The following is a 19,575-nucleotide window of genomic DNA, read 5'->3' on the forward strand; positions in this document are numbered from 1 at the left end:
GACTCCATCTCTCTCTTTCTCTCTCTCACACACACACACACTAAGACTCCATCTGTCTCTCTCTCTCTCTCACACACACACACACACACACCCCACACACACTAAGACTCCATCTCACACACACATGCTCTAGGCGAAGCATTTGTTCCTACCACCCTTCATCCAACCTTACCCATATGATAAACAATCACCTTAATTTACTTGCATAACATGGACAAATTCCACTTTACTTTAGTAGTCAGCAAACTTATCATATGTACCCTTATAAAAAACGAGTTGGCGATGATGGTGTGCCTGCCATCTTGTAATACAGACCGTCTGATCTATATCTGACGGATAGAAAGCAAACTATGATAATTTTACAAAAGATACCCGCACCTCTCTCCACATCCTTATCTCCCACAACCTCATTGCTCAGCAATTAAAAAATGAAGTCTCTGGAACAATCTAGCATTGTGGCCGCTGCCGCTTGCCGGTGCCGTCCATCCCCATGCCTCCGCCCATTCTGACCACCAGTCACCACCACGCTCCACTCCTCCTCACCTTATCTCTCATCTTTCATTTTTTCGATGACATTCTCGAGATACCAGTTTTTCGATAAAATTCTCGAGATATTATTAGTTTTTACACATGGGATTACTCCTGCATGGGTCAATCACAACAGGTGTTTTGTAAAAAAATGCATATTGATAATCCGTGCAATGCACGAGCATCTTGCTTGTAATTATATAACGCAAATCACGAGCAGGAAGTGACATTTTTTTTACACAACCACGTTAACATGGCCACGTAAATCACTAGCTAAAGTAAATACCATTATACTTATATCCCAATGCAAAAGGTTGAGTACATGTCCGAAGAGTAGGGTCGCACACACGCACTCTATCTCTCAGAATCTCTCACACACGCACACACCAGTTACATGACGCCCACTTAAGCAGACACATATGTTACAGTTTGTGCACCCGCTGGTACACTTGATGTTGCGCATTTATTTAAGCCGGAAGGCGAACCCAAACAGTAGCTGCATTCATTCCCCTCCCATAGCCTCTTCTATGGTTGCCGTCGCCCGGTAGCCATGGCCCGGCCGAAGGTAACAACATATGCCATACTACCGCCGGAGCGGCGCTTTAGTATAGAAATTTTAGTGGTCATGCATGCATCTTTTTGTGTTAGCACTCCTATATAAGGGTTGACCGATCGCTTCCCACGGACGTGTGCGGGCAGTGGAAGAGGAAGGAGAAGGGAAGCGGGTTGTGGAGTAACGTTTTTTACCACAATTTCTTAGGAAACTGAGTGCAATAATTGAGTAGTTTTGCAAACTACCAGTAGTACACCTGAAACGGTTCAAAACCTATACTCCCTTGCCAGCGCGCGCTTCCCACGTGAAACGGTCAGGGTCGCCCTGGAGCGTCAGTGTCGTATTAATGCGCGCCAGAGCGGAGGCGACCTCTCACTAGCGCCGGCTTTGAAGTGGCGCGACGGCCGAGAGAGCGCCGCTTCCCGGTGCACGCAACTGCTCCGCGTCGAGACTGGCCATAGGCCCTGTTTGGATCCATGGTTTAGAGTTAGTTTGAGATAGTTGGGGCTCAAATAGCCCTAAAGTATACAAGCATGAGGGTTTAAATTGGAGCAAGTTGCACCGAACCCACCAAAAAAACTATCCCACCCAAGAGGTGCTAACTGGGATAGTTCTCATTGGGACCACTGAAAAATCACTTTTCTCTCTCCATCAAGTGCATTTATTGTCAATCTAACCCTGTCACCCAGACACCTCTTTGGCTACAGTTAGTTCAGGGTTAGTCATGAGTTAGTCTAAACTCTAGCTAAGTTAAAGTATCAAACAGGAGCAGTATAGGACATGCAAGTTGCTCAAAGCATACGGTCAAATTCGTCGTGAAAGGATTTTTTTTAGAATGCTCTTGGCATGTCGCTAACATGTGATGAGTTAACCGACCTCAATAGATGGCAAAAACGCCAGCCCGCCGCACTTTGAGAGAGACGAGGAGGGAGAAGCGATCCAGGCTGCTGGACTACTAGAGATAGGTGTCACATGGAAGCCAAGAAATATGGTGATAGCCTGGGTTAGCCATGTACTAGTATGATGTAACTACACTGGGTTGCCGTGTTTCGTACTCTTCCATTCCATTGTGGAGATGATTGGTTGATTTTAAATCGCTGAATAATATTAAATATTATGAGTGCAGACACTCCACCACGAGGTTCCTTGCTCCTTCTCGGTCGTCGGGAATCTATGTTCTTCCACTCTATTTTTTTTACGTGAGCTTTGTTCATCCTTTTGCCAACACCTGAGACATCTAGCATCAAGGTGCATGTGTTATGCAAGGATCATTCCATCTATATGAAGAACACGTGGGACTGGAACTACGAGACGGACATGTACCCAGGAGTGGAGGTACGAACCTGAGTAATGTAGCGCAGTAATGGTTGCGTGGCATATAGGGTGTGTTCGGCTGCATTCTCGTCTCAGCATAGTTGTTCCCTCTTCATGCATGCTCAATTCAACACCCCTCTTCATGCATGCTCAATTCAACACCCCTCTTCATGCATGCTCTCTTCATGCATGCTTCTAGTGTATTTGTGCTAAACTAGTGTGGACTCATGCACCCTCCATACACTCTACCAAACACCCAAAAGTAGGTCGAGAAGGGAACCCTTGAGCGTTATTTGTCTCTTACTACGTACTACCACTAAATGTTGTACGTGCAATGCACGGTGATGTTATGGAGTACGTGCCTAAGTACTCTACTAATACTATATTAGTTGGAGGCATATATTAACTTTTATATTTGTTTGCGTGTATGCCCCGAGACCTTCCAACTAGATGTGTCTTTCTCTCCAGGTCGCACTTTGTATCATTCATACCACTAAGTACTACTACGTGTGGTCTCCGACCCAGAAGTGGAAGAAGTGGAGACGCTCTACCACGCTGTTTTTTTTTTGCGTTGGGCTCTACCACGCTGTTCATGTCCCACTCATTTCGCTGACGTGTGGGACATCCAGCATGTGCCGTGTTTGGAACTCTTCCTCGTAAGAGTTGAAACGCTAGCATTCATCAGAAATAAAAAATAATTATAAATCAGCAGTGATACTATTTTTTTGAGAACCAATCAGCAGTGATACTATACCACGCGGTTTCCTTGCTCCTCGATATCAGAAAGAATACTTCCGTTCGCCAACATGTGGGACGTCGACCATCCTGGTCCACTTGCCATGCACGTAGAACTCCAAGGGAGAGTCACCCCGGTCATCGCGCCATAGTAACAATGACTAATGAGCCGTCAAATCACATGCCCACTTCCCACTTTGAAGTTGCTCGGACGAAGGAACCATCATGACTTTGTTGAATTTCGCTTCTTGAAGAAAACTACTGTACCAGCAGTACTGCTAGCTACAGTAGTTACTCCAACAGAGGCCTCCTTTCGTTCATAGGATAGGAATTTTATAGGAATATGAAAATCATAGGAAGTGAGATGACATGCATCTCAATTCCTTAGAGAAAGAGATGCCACTTGATGCATAGGATAGGAATTTTTCCATTTAGTCTAGGCTAATGTACTCGTAATTTTCTCTAAAAACTACAGTAGTAACTAGTAGTATTGGTACATGCTCGTACTCAGACACAGACAGACATACTAATTACTAGTACTACTACTTATCACATGCTGGCTAGACGCCGTCGTTCTCCTTCCCGACTTTGTCGTCGACACCCCACCGTGCTTGGATCTCCGCCGACCTCTCCGCAGCAGCACGTGTGTCCTTTTCTTTCTTGCGGCGGCGGGCCTCTCTTTTCTTGAGTGCTTTCTGACTTTTCCGCTCCCTCTGTGCGGCTTTGGCCACCTCTTGCTCTACCGCCCATTCGGCCACATAGTTGTGAGGTCGCGAGCGGCGATGAACTCGGCACGGCGGGATGCCATTGCTTCCCTACCATTTTGTGTGCGGTCGTGGGCGGCGAGGAACTCGGCGCGGCGGGATGCCATCGCTGCCTTACCGGTTAGTGTGCGGAACGGTGGCATGAACGACGCTTGATGAGAGCTCTGGGGTGGAGTGGCCGGACAACCGTATAGTGCACTGGTTTGTCAAGAGCTCAAGGACAGAAGACGAAGGAAATTTGGATTCCCCTTCAATCCTAGTCATTTATTATCGAGTAAAATGCATTGGTTGTCATCGAACTTGTCTTGATAGCTCACTTTGATCATTGTATAGGAGATATGGTGACTATACGGTCACTAGCTCAGCGTATAGCTCCGTATTTGTCCGGTTGACCAGTCAAACAGTCCGCATGCGCCTCATCAGCTTGTGTTCTTTATTTATCTACGCGGGCCTACCTGTCAATGGAGAAAGAAATACTGTAAAAAACAAAATTATGCGTATGTGGGGAATCAAACCACGGACTCTTCGCTGCAACGCACCCTCGTCAGCCAAATGAAAATCAAATACTTCGCGTCAGACACTCACGCTCACTCTGTCAAAGCATGCTAATGCATTCACGTCGCCCTCTAAACCAAAGTCCTTCTCATGGCACAACACAAACGGTGAGCCCATCACCCGCGCGGCTCGGTGGTGCCTGACATTACTGTTTAGAGACTAGCCACAGTGGGGAGTAACATACACTAGTAACATACACATATCCCTAGACTATATTACTACCTTCATAGTGGGTAGTAACATAAGTGTGGTAACATGCAAAGCTATATTTATTAGGTTATAGACTCATATTGCATTGAAACATGTGATGTTACAGTAACTAGCTAAGTTACTCAAACTACCTCTTTCCTCATTAACTCATTGACACATAAGCAAATTTGCTGAGTTCGACTCGATGTTACTGCTGAAGTTACTCCCACGTGGCTTGTCTGATGTCCCGCATGTAGATAGAGCGGCTAGTCATATAGGAGTGCTCAATATTGTGCACCGCGACCAAGGCGGAGAGGAAAACGAGAGAACTACATAATTAATGCATGAGTTTAATTAGGGTAGTTTTGTAAAGTACGAGATACATTCCTCCAATCGCAAAATGCCTTGGTTCACGAGATTTGAGATTTGAGCCCTATAAACTGGAAGGGAGGGAGTACTACACGCGGTGTAGTCTAGTCACTTGTTGAAATCTCTAGAAAAGGCAAATACTCCTTTCCGGTTTACAAGGCTATACTACTCCCTCCGTCTAGGTGTGTAAGTCATCTTATGAAAACCAAATAGTCCCAAAACACTTAGGCGCGGTGCATTAACTTCTACCTTGTTTGTTGTTTCTTGACATGTCAACCAATAAAGATGAGAGGTGTGCATGCTTTTAATGACTTGCAGTGGCTAGTTCATTGGATGCAATGCTATTAATTAGCAAATAAACATTGGTGACCCCAAGAGGAAACGGTGCTAAGCGCGTGGACCTATGCCGAATGAGTATCAACCAATGGATGATGGAGTTTAATTGTTAAACAATTCAATGAGGGAAGCTTAGCTACAAATTCTACGACTTACTCACCTAGACGGAGGGAGTAGCAAGTACTAGTGCTACAATAGTGGTATCAAATAGCAATTTTGTCTCATGCAAGAGCCTAGCTACTATATGCATGCTCCAAGGCACCGCACCACGCGAGCGTTCGCAACTGCCACGTTCGGGTTGCGCTTGGCTCTTCGCCTCTTCGAGAAGACAAACAATGATGTTACTCCTACTTCTACAGTATGAATCCACTACTGCATGTCCGTCCACCTCGTGTAGGAGGGATAGCGTGTAGTGAAAGCTTCTACTTACTGCTCCTGCCTTTGCTTCTATGACAGGTGGGCCCAATAGGTGGTTGGCCCTCCTGTCATGCAGCCAAAGGCAGGTGCAGTTAAGGCACCGGAGCTCAGTCCGCGAGGGAGAGGGCGTTGTAGTAATCAAATTTCTCGGTCTTGTACGAGTTGACGCGACACACCAAAGCACTGCACTCGATATAAGTCTTTTTACACATTTCAAATGGACTACAACATACGGATGTATGTAGACATATTCTGCTTTGTATGTAGTCACTTGTTGCAATCTCTAAAAAGACTTATATTTGGAAACGGGGGGAGTACAATGCATGCATGCATGGCGTGACTTTCCTTTTGATACTTGCATCTGTTGATTTGATGCACCTTGCCAAATTTTGACTATAAATTTAACTAACCAAATTTTCATGCATTTCACAAAAAATTACAGGGTTGTTTGGATTGTGACTGTGTTTGTCTTATGTTTCCACATTATTTTCCCCACACTTGCCACACTTGCCTAACTTGAGTTGCTCAAATTGTTAGACACACTTTGGCTTGCCTAAGGGAATCTTGCCACAGTTTTTGTGTCTATGACATGTGGGGTTCATTTCTAATAAAAAAATTCTTGTCTTAGGTGTGGCTAATAGAAAAGACTTATATTTAGGAATGGAGGGAGTAGAAAATATAAATAATGATGCATGTTGGGGCAACCCACGTTTCCGCTAATTTTAGCCGTGGGCTTGTTCACAATTTTTACGAGGGGGTGGTTGTTCATTTAATGGAGGGACTTGTAGTACCAGATTTGAACGATATAAAGTGCGACCTGGCACACCGTAACACCACTTGGAACAAGCGGGTAACTATCTCAAAAAACAATCAACAACTAAAAAAACGTGACCTGGCATGTAGTACACAATTTTAAACGATTGTTTTGATGGAGTGAAAAAGGAAAACTACCCCACTACGTATATATAGGTCGTAGCCTCCGCGCTTGCTTGCTAGGGTTGCTCTATTCACACACTCTCATCCTCTCCAGATCTAAACAAGATAGGGGTGGTAACACTATCTTTCTCCCTTCAAAAAACATTGTCTTTCTATCCACATCGCTGGTTACAGATCTGGACGTATCCCCCTCCACCAGTGAAGGGGAGGAGGGGCAGCGTTTAGGACATCGTTGACAGCGAGGGAGGAGACCCACTGACGGCGCGGGAGGTCCTCCGATCCCTTCGTCGTTGCCTATGGACGGATCCGGCCTCCCACTGCCCACCTATTCACATCCCGACCGGCCTTCAGGTATATCTTCGTTCGAAACCGCCTTAGATCTACTTACCCAGCTCGCTACGTCACTGCATGTGCATCATTTTCTACCTCTCAGCCCCTCTCGATCGGATGGTCCAACGTCACCTCTTTTTCTATTATTAGAGGTAAAGCTACTTCATGGAGTCGAATCTTTTACTCCCTCCGTCCGAAAATACCTGTCATTGAAATGGATGTATCTAGATGTATTTTAGTTCTAAACATGTCCATTTTGATGACAAGTAATTCCGGACGAAGGGAGTACTTGGTTCAAACAAGAAATAAAGTGGGGGTGGGGGAATTTAGTATGTACATCGGACTTTTTACAAACAGGAAGGAAAGGGGGTGAAAGTAGTACAGACTGGTCATCCGACCGGTCTCTTGGTCGAAAAGGGAAATATAGGGGTAACGATGTACACAGTGGTATGACCAGGACTAGATTTGCTATCCACACATAGGAGTAGGTGGCTAGAGTGAACAAAAATGGGACCAACCCATGTATGTTTCTTGGATGTTTGTTTCTCGGGGCAACAAACTATGAATCACCACTTTATGCCCTTGTTTATGTACATGGTGTTGGACTGCTGGTGCACCCACTGTCCCATGCCCTTATACCAAATATTTAGCTATTCTTAATCTAATGTCCCTGGTAAAAAATGAAGCCATGCCACTTTATAAGCCATGACAAGTTTAGCCAAATGTTTTTGCCTGTAATTGTTTGAGACTCTGGCTGTTTCCTCTGTACCTTTTTGTGCAAACAGGGATATCCAATTCACCTGGTTGCTGTTGTGACCTTTTGGTGCACTGCACGAAACTCTTCTTAAAAGAAGTGACTTTTGTGCTGTTTAACTGGAATGTCAGAATGGAACAGTTGGTTCATTTCGGTGGAACTGCACAAAGGGAGATCTGTGTTCCAATCCTCATCATCCATATTGGCGCCATAACCTTCCTTTAGGTAAGAATGATATTTAATGCATATGTTCATCTCTATTTTCCGGCTGCCATGAGAAAATAATGCTATTTTTACTAGTACACTTGTACTCCCTCACTGACAAAACCAATTCTGAAATAGAAGGCCAATCATGTACTTGGTTTCACCAACTGGTGAGGAGAAAGAGAAACAGAGCATGAAGAGGAGGAAGAAGAAGAATAAACAGTGCCAAGGCAATCTTGCTGAAGCCAGAGGCCTCAGTCGAGGCCATTCAAGTGCTCCGGCAATGACTACCTTACATGTGAGATGATCCTCCAGGGAGCCCTTCCACTTCTGCTGTCTCACTTAATTAATTAGGAGTACTTAAGTACCACTAATTTATTGCTGCCTAATTTTCATGTCAGAGTTAAACAAATCTTTAGTAGGACCCTATGCTGAATCATGTACGTGTGTATGTTTGTCTATGGAGGTGAATCATGTGGTGGAGCAGGGAGGGAATATTATTAGTGTCATGACATAATAGTGCTATTGTTTTGCATGTTAATTTATTGCCATTGGTTCAATGAGGCAATGTTTTGCGTATTGTCCATCATGAATTTGATGCTAACGTTTGAGTAATATGCTAATGTCTTCCTATCCTTTCTTACTAAGCTAATGAAGGTTTTACCTTGTTCCTACTTGTGCAAACAGGGATCATGTTGTGCCAATCATACATTTTAGTGGAACTACACAAGACAATACAATGAACTGTATCCCAACCAGTGCTTTAACTCTGCTGGAAGTTCTTGATAATCTTTCGATATAATCTCAGGACTGGTAAACAAGAGCGATTTCAACCATACATTCGAAGTGCACAAAAATATATACTATTGAGTGATTCCAGTGAGTGCTTTATCATCTCTTATGGGACTACATGAATAAGCTTTTTTCTCAGGTTGGTACGGGCCTAAGGCCTTCATCCATATTAGTTTGCTATCATCTCTATTTGTATCGTGCTACTATCATGAGAAACTCCTTTATCTTTGCACATTAAAGTTTTGCAACCTATGATAAATGGCAATGCTTTGAGTGTTGAGCTAATTGGCACTGATTAAATAAACTAATACCTCTCTTTAAGCAAGACTACTATGTTTCTAACTTTACCCATTAAGATAATGAGGGTGCTTCTATTTGTTAGTGTATGTTTCATCAACTAGTCCCACTATTACAGTAATCTCACTCTCTCAATATATGTGCCAATAGGGATGCTCGATTTTGGTGGAACTGCACAAAAACTTTGGGTGCTTCATTGCCTCGACAGCTTCTGTCCTTTCCTGTCAGTCGCTAATCTCGGCTTGCTTTCTTCCTTTCCTGTCAGCCGCTAATCTCGGCTTGCTTTCTTCCTTCACTGCCAGTCACTTCGCTTATCTCGGCATCCAGTCAAAGGAAATAGTAATTGATATGCTACCTCACACAGGTTGGTACTGGTCTTTATCCTGATTATTGTGCTTGTCATGTATTGGTAATTTGGTATTGTGCTACTGTTTGACGATTTTATAAAGGAGTAACTTAGAGCCTGAAATCGTAGGCAAATCATTGCATTGGGTGATTTCAGTAGAACTGCACAAAATGATCAGATGGGTAGATACTTATGTTGCTGCCATGTACTCCAAAGTTCACTCGGACAAACATCGATGTTGACAAGAAGTGCCTATATTCATTCGAGTATCAACCGGCGTCAACCAGTTGTCAAACTCCCAAGTATTAGGAGAGTGAACGCCAAAAAGATTGCTTGGCGCATAGCCCAGAAGAACACAGTCCAGTCTTTGGTCCCAACTTGTGCCTTTTGGTTATCGGCAGATATGGTAGCAAACTGTATGGCATGGAGTCTAAAGATTCCAGACAAGTTGGTTGACGCATATATTCATCTGGCACTTAACCAGTCTGCACGCCAGGGATGCTCCATTTTAGTTGAACTGCACAAAAAATTTGGGTGGTTCATTTTCTCAACGGCCTCCTTTCTCGGCTGCAATGTAGAATTTTGGCGAGCTACAGGACCAACATGAGCAAGTAAACTAGTTGGATGAAAGTAGTGGCCAAGTTGCTCAAACCTCGCTCGGCACGAGGCCACTATTTGAGGATAAACCTACAAGAAAAGTTCAGATTGTCTGTGCTGCCTCTTATGTACTCGAAAGTTTACTCGTACAAGAACTAATTTTAGCAAGAAGTACCTCCGACTAAACACCATTTACCAGTCTGTACCCTAGGTAATTAAAGTTCATCCATGGATCATATTGGTTGTGATCTCAATCATTTGGATGCCTAAACATACTGAACATGTGTATATCTGAATCTTTTTGTGAATTAGGTATGAATATTGTCGTGTGATCTATCAATCATTTGGATGCATAGATATGCTGAGCTTGTGTATATATGAATCTTTTGAGTTGTTGATAGTGAATGTTGGCTTTGAATATGAACGTGTCCTGTGAACCTGAGTTTGATACGAATGTTTACCTTTTCTGTTGTATTTGTGTGTGAACTTGTTAGTATGCCTACTGTGGGGTATGTGACGTGTGGGTGTCAATGGCATACCTTCTTCCTGAGAAGAATTGCACCTGCTTTGTTAGGGTAGCAACGGCGCATCAGCTCTTCCTAATCTTTTTATTACTTTGTCGTCCCCTCTCCCCCGCTCAACCCCTGCCGTAATGTTTTCGGCCTCAAAACAAACATAGTACTGTGTTGTTTTGGGGGCTTGATGAAAAATTGAGTGCTGGTTTCTGTAGGTTGGCCCGCCCAGCAAATGGGTTGCTGGTCCACCACGACGGACTGGGAGGCTAAAAATAAAAGTTGTATGGTGCAGAGGCAAGTAAAATACGCTATCGAGAGCCATCCACTGAAGAAGAAAAATCGCTCCTGATGTGCTTCTTCAGTCGTGCCGCCGGCCCCCTCTTTAATCCAGTTTGCTCGGGGATCTGGTATCATTTTTTTCCAGAGGGAGAACAAGTATTAGCTAGGCCTAGGTTTTGTATTTTAACATGCGTAGCCCACGACATACGGAGACAGTGGTTTCAACTTATTTTTTGAGCTCCATACCGGCCTATGTGCTTTTTCTTAAAGATCGGTAGCCCAATGTATTTTTTTAATAAAATGCAGGTCTCTGTTCTATTTATCTATATATAATAATAGTGTTGTGTACAATTTATGTTTTCCCTTCTAACCACATTATATATATTTATATTATTACTATTATTGTATATTTTATAGAGACTTATATATACATTATAAAAATGTCCCACGTGTTATTAACTTATAAAAGTAAATGTTTAACAGAAGTTGGCAAGGAAAATCCTCGTTGTTTTTTACTCACAGGCAAGGAAAATCCTGGTGATTGCGTACAAAAGCTTGTGAAGATTTTAATGACCAATTTAATAATAACGCGCTCATTTTTATTTTGACCAATAACTCGCTAATTTGTTAATTATATATATATAATGTGTCACTCCGGTTTATTCTTTGATATTAATTGCTCCTTCTAACGTAACATTATATATATAACGAGCCCAGCTAATTCGTGTATTTCAAGGAAGTGCAAATGGACTGGGATTTCTTAGAAAATATAAATGGGCCTGATTGACGCGAAATTATGTGTTCACCCAGCCCAGCAAATGGACTGTACATTCTAGAAAACATGGGTTAAATATATGCCACATTTTTGCAGGCTGACATGTGGGCCAATAGGTCGAAGCCTACGCAGGGTGTTGTCAACTTGGTCAACAAATGATTGTGACATCCACAGCCATTGGATTTATATCCAATGACCGGCATGCACCTTCAATCTCTCGTCTTCTTCCTCCAGCATCGCCGGGACCGCCTGGTCCGGCCTCCGGCGGCTGGCGGCTCTGCTTAGCACGCATCACTGTGAAGCGCTACCCCACCGTCGGCGAGGCTATCCCTCCACCCCTCGACACCTCCTGTTATTCTCCACAGACTGCAGCCCCACGCCACAATAAAACCAGTTATAACCCGTCTCCTCCTCTCAATCTGCGACTCCATTGTCACGTCTTCCCATCTCCGAGTCGTTCCCGTCCGGAGCCTCGTCGTCGTCCACCGCCTCGCTGCGCTCAGTGCGGCATGGTAAACAAACAAGAGTCATCAGAAGAGGACTGTATGTGGAGAGCCTGACGGCTGGCACCCACGAGGTCCATGGTCGCTCGCAAGGAAAGTTCCTCCTTATTAAGCTGAAAAAATGTTTCCTGCACCTGACAGCTGGGACCCACCAGCTGTATCTTCGCATGGAAGCAAGTGCCTCCTTGTTTTGTGGAAAAAATTATTCATCCCGTTGACAGCTGGGACCCGTCAGATTTGGTGGCTGACTTGTGGGCCTACTAAGCGGACGTGTACGCACGGCTTTGTCAACTTAATCAACAAATGATTCTAGCAGCTGGACCATTGGATGTTAATCCAACAGCCGTGCTCCTTCTTCAACCTCTGTTCTTGCTCCTGTCTCCCGTGGGCGGCACCGCGGCTGTGTTGCCGCGCACCCGAACCAGTCAAGTTTCCCACTCCTCTCCATCTGCGATTCCACTGCCCCATCTTCCCCATCTCCGGGTCGTTCCAGTCTGGGGCCTCGCCGTCGTCCACCGGCCTTGGTGTGCTCGGCACGGTGTGGTCAACGTGGTCAACAACCGAGAGTCATCGGAAGATGACTGTACGTGAGAGGCTGACAGTGGGGCCGCACCACGCCCATGGACGCATGCATGCAACGGAAGGCGGCGAGGTCAACGTGATCAAGGAACGACTTCCATCGGAAGTGTACTGTACGTGGAGAGGCTGATAGCTGGGTCGATGGCCGCAGCAAGGAAGTGCCTCCTTATTACACAGAAATTAATGATTCATCCACCTGACAGCAGGGACCCACTAGATGGGCGACTGTATTTTGCAAAAAAAACGTTTCCCCCTGACTGTTGGGACCCACCTGACGGGCCACCGTATTTCGCAAAAAAACCGTTCCCCCCGCTGTCAGCTCGGACCCACCGGAAGTGCCTCCTTATTAAGCAGAAAAAAATGAACACTCCCCCTGCTAGCTGGGACCCACCTTGGTGGGAGGCTGACTTGTGGGCCCACTAAGTTGACGGGGACGGGGTGCTTTGTCAACTTAGTCAATATGAACGACTCTAGCTCCAGTGACCGTACGATGTCCATCCAACGGCCGTAGTGCTTCTTCAACCTCTGGTCTTCTTGCTCCAGCCGCCCAAAGCAGCGCCGGTCGTGCCGCGTGCTCCTGCTTCTCATGGTCGGTTGTGATGCCGCGGAGGCCTCACCGCCCCCTACTACTCCCGCCGCTGGCCAGGCCATCCCATTACTCACTCACACCCCCTGTTATTCTGCGACGACGGCAGCCTCACACCGTAGCCGAACGAGTGAACCCTCATACTCCTCTACGCATGGGCATCCACTATCACGTCTTCCACGGCTCCGCGTCGTCCCCTTCCTTCCTAGGCCTCACCGTCGTCCACCGCCCTGGTGCTCTCGGCGCGGCGTGATCAACATGGTCAAGGAACGACTTCCATCGGACGAGTACTGTGTGTGGAGAGGCTGACAGCTGGGTCCACAGCGGCCGCAAGGAAGTGCCTCCTTATTACGCGAAAAATAATGATTCCTCCACCTGACAGCTGGGACCCACCGGACGGGCCACTGTATTTTGTGAAAAAAAGTTTCCCCCCTGACTGCTCGGACCCACCAGCTACAGCTTAGCATGCAAGGAAGTGCGTCCAAAAAAACGATTCGCCCCCCTGACTGTTGGGACCCACCAGCTCCATCTTCGCATGCAAGGAAGTGCCTGACAGTCGGGACCCACCTGGTCGAAGCGTACGTAGCGTTGTCATTCTGGTCGTGAACGTGTACGTACATACTAGTCGATGTAGAGGCACGCACATAGCATGTACATGTACGTACAGCGGCCAGTGTGCAAGAAAGAAAATACGGCCATGTATGTGTACATATGGGCGGGGTCTCGAACGCCTACTCGCGCATACATACGGCCAGGACTCGTGTACATGGCTGGGTCGGAATGGAGAAACTGCGTCGTCTCGTGTTCATGGGGAGGCAACGGAATGCGTTGTGTTCATCGAGAGGCAACGGAATGCGTTGTGTTCATCGGGAGGCAACGGAACGCGTGGGAGCCAACCGGCTTGGACGGAACAGGGGATGGAAACAAGGCCTAGCGTACCGCAGAACAGAGGAAACGACCTTATGTTCGACCGGCCACGTTCGAAACGGGATCCTGTTCATCGGGAGGGGTCTGGCGTATTGCAAAACGGAGGAAACGGACCTCCTATGGTCGAAACGGGGGTCCTGTTGACCGGGAGGGTGTGGCGTACCGCAAAACGGACGAAACGGACTTGTGTTGGAGCGCTACGGTCGAAACGGGGGTCCTGTTCATCGGGAGGGGTGTGGCGTACCGCAAAACGGGACTCCACGGGATACTGTTCATCTCCACCGTCGACCTCCTCCAGCCTCCACAGGCCACTGTTCCTCCACCGTCGACCTCCTCCAGCCTCCACGGGCTCCTGTTCATCCATGGGCTCATGTTCATCCAGCCTCCACCGCGCGCTACTCCATCGGCTACTATTCAACCACCCCTCCACGGGTTACTATTCATCCACCCTTCCACCATCTACTGTTCATCCAGCCCTCCTCGGGGTCGTCCTATTCGTCCAGCCCTCCACAGGGTCCTGTTCATCCAGCCCCAACCGGCTCGATCGATCGGGGTCCTGTTCATCCAGAGGCAACGCCACGGGGTCCTGTTCATCCACCCCCACCGCTCACTGTTCATCCACCCCCCCTCGCAATGCTCAATGTTCATCCAAACCCCCCTGCAACACTCACTGTTCATCTAGAGGCAGCATCGATCGGCTTCAGTTAGCAGCAGTAGCGAACGAATCGCTCGATCGCTCGGTTCAGTAACGTGTAGCCTACTGTGCAATCGCTCGGGTTCAGTTAGGCGACGCCTCGCTTGGGTTCAGTTAGAGCCCAACGCTTTGCACACACGCACGTACGTGTATGAGAGAAACGTGCATCGCTCAGCCCCCGACCACCCATCGTAACCGGGAACTCCTCGAAATTTTCCTCGCCCTCGCTTCTACCACGGTTTTTCCGTCATGGACGGCCCAAAGAATGTCATGCAGCTGCGTCTCCAGCCCGCCCAGGACGAAAAGCCCATTTTCTGTCATGATTTTTGGTCATAAAAGTAGGAGCCCACCACATCTATGATGATACCGGGTTTTGTCACAATTATCGTCATAGAAGTCTCATAAGTATGACAGAAAAAATTTCATTCGGCCCAAAATGTCACGGATGTGTCTTTTGTTTGTAGTGCATTACCCAGGACGTCGTAGTATTTATGTTATGCTTCATAGACGGGGTTGGTTGAGTGTTATATATGGGAGATGTGAGAGTCAAGATGGACAAACCCAAGATTTCAAGATGCTCAAGACAGACTTCAAATTCACTACTGGGTGGAGGATGGATGGAAGGGCACCCTGGAGCACCCAGTGGTTGACCCAGGGATGCATGGAGAAGAGCCATGACATCTTGTGGAAAGCTTCACCCAGCCACGAAGAGAAGGATGGATATACCTTTACTGGAATTTTACCTATTCAGATGCAAACCATTATGGGCTCTGGCTTGGTCGACCCTATGCATGACTCTAGATGGACGGTGCCGGCTGATGTAGAAGAACGGTAGGAAATGGATGGGCACCGGCAGTGGCGCAGAGGATCCCTACAGAAGACCTTGTTTCGTTTGTCCCGTCTTCAAACACCATGTCGTGCGAAGACTCAAAGGAGGGAACAATTCTTGCATGTAAAGTGCACAAGACTCTGTAGAGTGAAAATCTAATCGATTAGCCTTGTCCCCAGTTACGGACATCTGAGCCTTTGGAATTGGATTTATTCAGAATTCTCAACACCAAACATAATAAATTAATGGGTTATAATGATTTCGGGTATGAGACACTAGTTGGCAGAACCATCTCAATAACAACCAACATTTTGTAGTAATTGCAAGAAACTCCTTTTGCTGTAGGGAAAAATTTGCTTTTCGCTAAAACCTTAAACTTTGAGCCCCACAACCGAAATTGCATATAGTTATAGCACTTATTGTTTTTGTTCTCTCTATGACTTGCTGGTATATTCAAAATGCTGACCTACACGGCTGCAATGTCCCATGTTGCAGAGGAGTTTTCCAAGCAGGAGTGAGGCTACGATCTACGCTCGGTAATTGCCCTATGGAGTTGGATGGACTCGCTTATCATCTACGCTTCCGCATTTGTTTTTCCCATGAGTTGGTCTTCGGCCCAAATTATTATGATGTAATAAAGACTCTATATGAGATTCATGTAATAAATCAGGTGTGATTGAACTTTGATATTTTCTTCAATGCACTGTGTGTGCAGCATGATCTTGGAATGGTACAAATACACGGAGACTTAACCGATTTCCGGCCGGGTCAGTACATTATGGCTTTGCATACCATTAGCATCATGGGTATTCAAAGAATTCATACCAACAACATTGCAAACATATTTATCATTCAAAAATTCTATGCCAAACATTTTATTGACTTCTTCTTCTAACACTTTGGCACAATTTTCCGATTCATCATTTTCTCGAAAGACATTATAAAGATGAGTAGTATGAGGCAACCTCAATTCCCATTTTTGTAGTTTTCTTATAAACCAAACTAGTGATAAAACAAGAAACTAGAAGATTCAATTGCAAGATCAAAAGGTATACCTTCAAGCACTCACCTCCCCGGCAACGGCGCCAGAAAATAGATTGATGTCTACTACACAACGTCCTTCTTGTAGACTCTTGTTGGGCCTCCAAGCGTAGAGTTTTGTAGGACATTAGAAATTTTCCCTCAAGCGGATGACCTAAGGTTTATCAATCTGTGGGAGGCGTAGGATGAAGATGGTATCTCTCAATCAACCCTGCACCCAAATACAAGAAATGTCCTGTGTCCCCAACACACCCAATACAATGGCAAATTGTATAGGTGCACTAGTTCGGCGAAGAGATGGTGATACAAGTGTAGTATGGATAGTAGATATAGGTTTTTTGTAATATTAATATATAAAAAAGAAAGGTAACAAGTGATAAAATGGAGCAGAAATGGTATTGCAATGCTTGAAAACAAGGCCTAGGGTTCATACTTTCACTAGTGCAAAGTCTCTAACCAATGATAACATAATTAAATCATATGGCAATCCCTCAACGTGCGAAAAAGAGTCACTCCAAAGTTCCTATCACGAAGAACATAAGATGAAATTGCTTGTAGGGCACGAAACCACCTCAAAGTTATTCTTTCTGATCAATCTTTTTTGCTATTCCTATAAGTGCCACAAACTGCGCTAGAGTTCATACTAAAATAACTCCATATGATACACATCAATCAACCCTAATGTCACCTAGATACTCAAATTTCACCAAAAGTATCCGTGGGTCAATTATATGATATGCATCAAACAACTTCAGATTCATAATATTCAGTCCAACACGAAGAACCTCAAAGAGTGACCCAAGATTGCTACCAGAGAAACAAGGATGAAAACGTGCATCAACCCCTTTGCATAGATTACCCCAATGTCACCTCGGGAATCGGCGAGTTGAGTGCCAAAACGTACATCAAGGGAATTAATAGAACATCCCATTGTCTCCATGGATATCCCATCGCAAGACATACATCTAGTGTTCCCAAATCCAACAAAGTATTCAATCCGATAATAGTGAAACCTCAAAGGTAAAAACTCAACTCAGCATAACAAGATGGAGAGGGGAAAACACCATATGGTCCAAATATATTAACAAAGCTCGCAATACATCAAGATCGTACAAAATAAAGAACACAGGAGGGAGAGAGATCAAACACATAGCTATTTGTACATACCCTCAACCTCGGGGGTGAACTACTCCCTCCTCATCATGGTGTCCTCCAGGATGATGAAGATGGCCTCTAGTGATGATTTCCCCCTCTGGCAGGGTGTCGGAACGGGGCCCTGATTGGTGTTTCGTGGCTACAGAGACTTGCGGTAGCGGAACTTCTCATCTAGGGTTTTTTCCGGGGTTTTGGTATTTATAAGAATTTTTAGCATCGGTCCCACGTTAGGGGGGGTGCCCGAGGGCCCCACAAGCTCGGGAGGGCGCCCTAGAGGGTGAGCATGCCCCTAGGCTTGTGGCCTCCTTGGTCACCTCCCGGTCCAGCTCCGATGCTTTTGGGGGTATCTTTTAGTCCATAAAAAATCATCGTAAAATTTCAGCCCATTCCGAGAACTTCTATTTCTGCACAAAAATATGACGCCACGGTAGTTCTGCTGGAAACGGTGTCAGTCCGGGTTAGTTCTAATCAAATCATACCAAAACGGTATAAAATTGTTGTAAACATGGCATGAATACTTCATAAATTATAGATACGTTGTAGACGTATCAAACCTCCGGCCACCTCGTCTGGCCATTGGGGGGAGAGGGGTGGTGGGGAACGGCGGGGGAGGCACCAGTGGTGGGACGGGGAGGGGGGAAGATAGAGTGAGATTTTATTATTAGCCACTGAGCGGTGCAGTAAATATAGGGTGCACCACGACGGCTGAAAATAATTTTTACTTAGAGGAGTAAATCGGGTTTTTACTCCTCTAACTAGTTATTGTGGATCAGTTAGAAATGCCCTAAGAGCTCAATTTACCTTTGTGAAGATGACATGGTCCCAGCAGCCCCACTGCAGCAGCACTTACCTATCCCACTAGGACATAAAGGCACACCTTGCCGCGCCCGTCTATCTTGTCAGAATTATGATAAATATATGAGGAAGAACTGATGAGTACGTATGAGATTTGACTTACATATTTGATGTGTTCAAAGTTCTATGTTTATTCAATGTCTTGGGTATATGATTGTGTACATCAACATGGACATATTCAAAAAAGTGAGAGGAAGAGATAATCTGGGATTCAATCTCAGGATTAGCACCACACAACATACCAAAGCACCACATGAGGACTTGTCACCAAATCCATGTCTATTATCTTGTCCATGGAGCATACAAATCCATGTGTATTATCTTGTCCATCTGCTTTCAGCTAGCCGAAACAACACATATATTCAGGTGTTTGAACCTAAGTTAAGCTGCATGATGCTTAAAAAATCATCTAAATGCGACAAGAACTAATGCATATCAGCTCGATAGTGCAACCACGTTTATTCAGCTATGCGTTCTCTCAGTCATAGCTATGTAGCAATAGTGTAGTATAGATCAGCTCTTGTATTCTTTTAGTCTACTCGTCCAAAGAGTACACCAAGCAAAAAATTGGGCTATAAATAATTGACTGGGAGGGAGAACCAAACTCTGAATGGCAACTATATGGTGCAGTGTGCTCTAAATAGCAACCTTCAAAGCAGAAATTATTATGGAGTGCCTAGAAAACATCAAAACTCTAAAACTGAAGCTAGTACTAAGCTAATAATTGTACAGGTATACCAATATACATACATACATACATACATACATACATACATACATACATACATATATATATGTGTGTGTGTGTGTATGTGTGTGTG

Source organism: Triticum dicoccoides, chromosome 5B, assembly GCF_002162155.2.
Source record: "Triticum dicoccoides isolate Atlit2015 ecotype Zavitan chromosome 5B, WEW_v2.0, whole genome shotgun sequence".
Taxonomy (NCBI): domain Eukaryota; kingdom Viridiplantae; phylum Streptophyta; class Magnoliopsida; order Poales; family Poaceae; genus Triticum; species Triticum dicoccoides.